General features: G+C 63.4%; 1 non-coding gene across 1 annotated transcript; it reads right to left on the reverse strand.

The window, feature by feature from the left end:
• Positions 1-4,339: 4,339 nt before the first annotated feature.
• Positions 4,340-4,458, reverse strand: LOC131862884 (5S ribosomal RNA). The gene has a single exon (XR_009361820.1). It is a non-coding gene; the product is annotated as a 5S ribosomal RNA (ribosomal RNA).
• Between the last annotated feature and the right edge of the window lie 939 nt (positions 4,459-5,397).

Below are 5,397 nucleotides of genomic sequence, written 5' to 3' on the forward strand. Positions count from 1 at the left end.
ATCAAAGGTGCGCAATGCTGGTGCGAACCCGGGAGCGCTCCGATGTGTGCTCCAAGGTGCGGCGTGCACGAAGTCCGAGCCCGGTTTGCCCCGGGTGCGCACCTCGCGTGCACCTTCGCCGGGGTGAGCACCTTGGTGTGCAGACCTTGGTTGGGTTGCGCGCCCTGGTGCGCACCAAGGAGCGCTCTGAAGTGTGCTCCAAGGTGCGGCGTGCACGAAGTCGGAGCCCGGTTTGCCCCGGGTGTGCACCTCGGGTGCGCACCTCGCGTGCACCTTCGCTGCGGTGGGCACCTTGGCTGGGTTGCGCGCCTTGGTGGGCACCATGCAGTGCACGAAGTCGGAGCCCGGATTGCCCCGGGCGCGCACCTCCGCCAGGGTGGGCACCTTGGTGCGCACAACTTGCCTGGGCTGCGCACCAGGAAGGGCTCAAGATGGCACCCGCGTTCCGTTTTTTTCACTATCTTTCAGAACGGAAATTTTAAAATCTCGTTTTTTTTTGCCTTTTCTGGAAATTAGTGAAGGCAGCGCATCAAAGGTGCGCAACGCTGGTGCGAACCTGGGAGCGCTCCGATGTGTGCTCCAAGGTGCGGCGTGCACGAAGTCGGACCCCGGTTTGCCCCGGGTGCGCACCTCGCGTGCACCTTGGTGCGCACACCTTGGCTGGGTTGCGCGCCCTGGTGGGCACCATGGTGCGCACCAAGGAGCGCTCCGAAGTGTGCTCCAAGGTGCGGCGTGCACGAAGTCGGAGCCCGGTTTGCCCCGGGTGCGCACCTCGCGTGCACCTTCGCCGCGGTGGGCACCATGGCGTGCACGAAGTCGGAGCCCGGTTTGCCCCGGGTGCGCACCTCGCGTGCACCTTCGCCGGGGTGGGCACCTTGGTGTGCAGACCTTGGCTGGGTTGCGCGCCCTGGTGGGCACCATGGTGCGCACCAAGGAGCGCTCCGAAGTGTGCTCCAAGGTGCGGCCTGCACGAAGTCGGAGCCCGGTTTGCCCCGGGTGTGCACCTCGGGTGGGCACCTTGGTGCGCATGCCTTGCCTGGGCTGCGCACCAGGGCGGGCTCAAGATGGCACCCGCGTTCCTTTTTTTTCACTATCTTTCAAAACGGAAATTTTAAAATCTCATTTTTTTTTGCCTTTTTCTGGAAATTAGTGAAGGCAGCGCATCAAAGGTGCGCACCTCGCTGCCCACCACGGTGCGCAACGCCGGTGGGCACCCGGGAGTGCTTCGAAGTGTGCTCCAAGGTGCTGCGTGCACGTTGTCGGAGCCCGGTTTGCCCCGGGTGCGCACCTCGCGTGCACCTTCGTCGGGGTGGGCACCTTGGCTGGGTTTGCCCCGGCTGCGCTCCGAAGCGGGGTTATTGGAGCGCCGCCTCTTTTTTTGTCGGAGCGTTTGGTGGGGTTTCTCGCATTGGCTCTTCCGAGGCCCGGTTGCCACCCTGGCGCGCACGAAGTCGGAAGTAGGGTTAATTGCCCGGGTGCGCACCTTTGCCAGGGTGGGCACCTTACCTGGGCTGCGCACCAGGGCGGGCTCAAGATGGCACGCGCGTTCCGTTTTTTTCACTATCTTTCAAAACGGAAATTTTAAAATCTCCTTTTTTTTTTGCCTTTTCTGGAAATTAGTGAAGGCAGCGCATCAAAGGTGCGCACCTCGCTGCCCACCTTGGTGTGCTCTGAGGTGCGCACCCGGGAGCGCTACGAAGTGTGCTCCAAGGTGCGGCGTGCACGTTGTCGGAGCCCGGTTTGCCCCGGGTGCGCACCTCGCCTGCACCTTGGCCGGGGTGGGCACCTTGGCTGGGTTTGCCCAGGGTGCGCTCCGAAGCGGGGTTACTGGAGCGCCCCCTCTTTTTTTGTCAGAGCGTTTGGTGGGGTTTCTCGCATTGGCTCTTCCCAGGCCCGGTTGTTGGGTGCGCTCCCACCCTGGCGCGCGCGAAGTTGGAAGTTGGGTTAATTGCCCGGGCGCGCACCTTCGCCAGGGTGGGCACCTTGGTGCGCACACCTTGGCTGGGCTGCGCACCAGGGCGGGCTCAAGATGGCACCAGCATTCCCTTTTTCTCACTATCTTTCAAAACGGAAATTTTAAAATCTCGTTTTTTTTTTGCCTTTTATGGAAATTAGTGAAGGCATCGCATCAAAGGTGCGCACCTCGCTGCCCACCTTGGTGTGCTCCGAGGTGCCCACCACGGTGCGCAACGCCGGTGCGAACCCGGGAGCGCCCCGATGTGTGCTCCAAGGTGCGGCGTGCACGAAGTCGGACCCCGGTTTGCCCCGGGTGCGCACCTCGCGTGCACCTTGGTGCGCACACCTTGGCTGGGTTGCGCGGCCTGGTGGGCACCATGGTGCGCACCAAGGAGCGCTCCGAAGTGTGCTCCAAGGTGCGGCGTGCACGAAGTCGGAGCCCGGTTTGCCCCGGGTACGCACCTCGCGTGCACCTTCGCCGGGGTGGGCACCTCGGCTGGGTTGCGCGCCCTGGTGCGCACCAAGGAGCGCTCCGAAGTGTGCTCCAAGGTGCGGCGTGCACGAAGTCGGAGCCCGGTTTGCCCCGGGTGCGCACCTTCGCCGCGGTGCGCACCATGGCGTGCACGAAGTCGGAGCCCGGTTTGCCCCGGGTGCGCACCTCGCGTGCACCTTCGGCGGGGTTGCGCGCCCTGGTGGGCACCATGGTGCGCACCAAGGAGCGCTCCGAAGTGTGCTCCAAGGTGCGGCGTGCACGAAGTCGGAGCCCGGTTTGCCCCGGGTGCGCACCTCGCGTGCACCTTCGGCGGGGTTGCGCGCCCTGGTGGGCACCATGGTGCGCACCAAGGAGCGCTCCGAAGTGTGCTCCAAGGTGCGGCGTGCACGAAGTCGGAGCCCGGTTTGCCCCGGGTGCGCACCTCGCGTGCACCTTCGCCGCGGTGGGCACCATGGCGTGCACGAAGTCGGAGCCCGGTTTGCCCCGGGTGCGCACCTCGCGTGCACCTTCGCCGGGGTGGGCACCTCGGCTGGGTTGCGCGCCCTGGTGCGCACCAAGGAGCGCTCCGAAGTGTGCTCCAAGGTGCGGCGTGCACGAAGTCGGAGCCCGGTTTGCCCCGGGTGCGCACCTCGCGTGCACCTTCGCCAGGGTGGGCACCTCGGTGCGCACACCTTCTCAATGTTTTCTTGCCTTTTCTGGAAATTGGTGAAGGCAGCGCATCAAAGGTGCGCACCTCGGTGTGCTCCGAGGTGCGAACCCGAGAGCGCTCCGAGGTGCCCACGAAGTCGAAAGTCGGGTTAATTGCATTGTTTTCCCCGGGTGCGCTCCGAGGTGCGCAACATCGGCGCGCACCAAGGAGGGCTCCGAAGTGTGCTCCAAGGTGCGCACGATGGCGTGCACCTCTGGTGCGCACGATTCGGAGCTCGGTTTGACCGGGGTGCGCACACCTTGGCTGGGTTGCGCACCTTTTGTGCGCTCCAAGGTGCGCACGAAGTCGGAGCTCGGTTTGCCCCGGGTGCGCACCTTCGCCAGGGTGCGCACCTTGATGCGCACGCCTTGGCTGGGCTGCGCACCTTGGTGGGCGCCATGGTGCGCACCTTTCGTGCGCTCCAAGGTGCGCACGAAGTCGGAGCTCGGTTTGCCCCGGGTGCGCACCTTGGTGGGCGCCATGGTGCACTCCGAGGTGCCCAAGATTGGTGCGCACCAAGGAGCGCTCCGAAGTGCGCTCCAAGGTGCGCGCGAAGTCGAAAGTTGGGTTAATTGTCCGGTTTGCCTCGAGTGCGCACCTTGCGTGCACCTTCGCCAGGGTGGGCGCCTTGGTGCGCACACCTTGGCTGGGCTGCGCACACCTTGGCACCCGCGTTTCCTTCATTTTAAATTTTTTTTTTTTACAATCTCTCAAGTGGGAAATTCTATAATCTCAACTTTTTTTGCCTTTTCAGGAAACTTTTGAATGGAGCGCATCATTGGTGCGCTCCGAAGTGTGCTCCAAAGCTCTCTCCAGCTGCGTGCACCTGCCCCGGCCGCGCACCCGGCCCCGCCCAGCTTCGCTCACCTGTCCCGGGCGTCTGGTGCGGAACCTTAGAGTAAGAAACATCACCGTGCACCTTGGCCAACGTGCGCGACTCGACCGAGCGCGCACTGGCCGAGGTGCACACCGATTTCACCTGGGTGCGCGCGCAGCACCTCGGGCGCACCGGGGTGCGCGCACAACGCCCGGGTTGCACCGTGGCCTGTGTGCTCGGGGCGCCTCGGGTGCGCGCTCGGTGTCGCCCCCGCGCGCGCGGTAGTGCGGGCAGCGCACCCCGGCCCGGCCCGGCCCCGACGAGAACGCAAACGGGCAAAAGGTTTATTCAAATAGCATTGCGACGCCCGGCGAAAAACTAAAAAAGGGTGCAACACCGGGACTTCCCGGGAGGTCACCCATCCCAGTACTACTCCGGCCCAAGCGCGCTTAACTGCGGAGTTCTGATGGGATCCGGTGCACTAACGCTGGTATGATCGCACCCGTTATGAGCTTGTCGCAGTGTGTACTTAGCAAACCGCGACCCACGTGCGAATCCACCCCGGCCACCCACCCCCGTCGAGGTGCACACCCTCCCTCGCGAAGTGCGCCCCGTTCGCCAAGTGTGAGCCCTGCCCGGGTGCGCGCACCTTGCTAGGGCGTCGGGTGTGCACCCGGCCCAGCCTACGTGCGTGCACCTGGAGGGGGCGTCGTGTGCGTGCAGTGTCCCGTCTGCAACGCGGTGCCCACACACCACCTCGGGCGCAACGACCTGCGCTCACATGTGGGCCGAGTGCACCTTGGTGCATGTTCGGGGCGCCTCGGGTGCACGCTCGATCTTGCCCCGGTGCACCAAGGCGCTCGGTTTGCCCCGGGTGCGCACTTGGTGCAAGGTGGGCACCCAAAATAGGGATCAAGCACCAAAACACAAGTTTCGAGATGCAAAATGGGACCCAAGGACCACAAATGCGTTCCAAGACCCATGATGGGTCCACGAGAACAAAAATGTGTTCCGAGACTTAATAAACAAATATTGGGTTTTAGGAGAAGAAACATGCTCTGATGCCCAAAACGAGAATCGACCCCGAAAAGGCCACAGGCCAAAAGTGGGATGCGAGACAAAAAAAAATGGGACCCGAGGACCAAAATTGGGTTCCCAGGTCGAAGACAGGGCAACCGGACAAGAAACGACCTCTAAGGCTCGAAATGAGTCCCGACGACTAAAACTTGACAAGAAGCACCCATCAGGCACCCAACTCGACACCCATGGGATGCCGACCCACCCGGGCTTCCACCTAGCACACCTTGGCACCCACCCACCCTCGCACCCAACCTCGCACCCAACTTAGCACCTTTGAACCCACATTGGCACTCACCCTGACCCTGGCACCTTGGAACCCACATTGGCACTCACCTTGACCCTGGCACCCACCTTTGCACTCAC

The sequence above is a fragment of the Cryptomeria japonica genome, unplaced genomic scaffold (genome assembly GCF_030272615.1).
Source record: "Cryptomeria japonica unplaced genomic scaffold, Sugi_1.0 HiC_scaffold_52, whole genome shotgun sequence".
Classification (NCBI taxonomy): domain Eukaryota; kingdom Viridiplantae; phylum Streptophyta; class Pinopsida; order Cupressales; family Cupressaceae; genus Cryptomeria; species Cryptomeria japonica.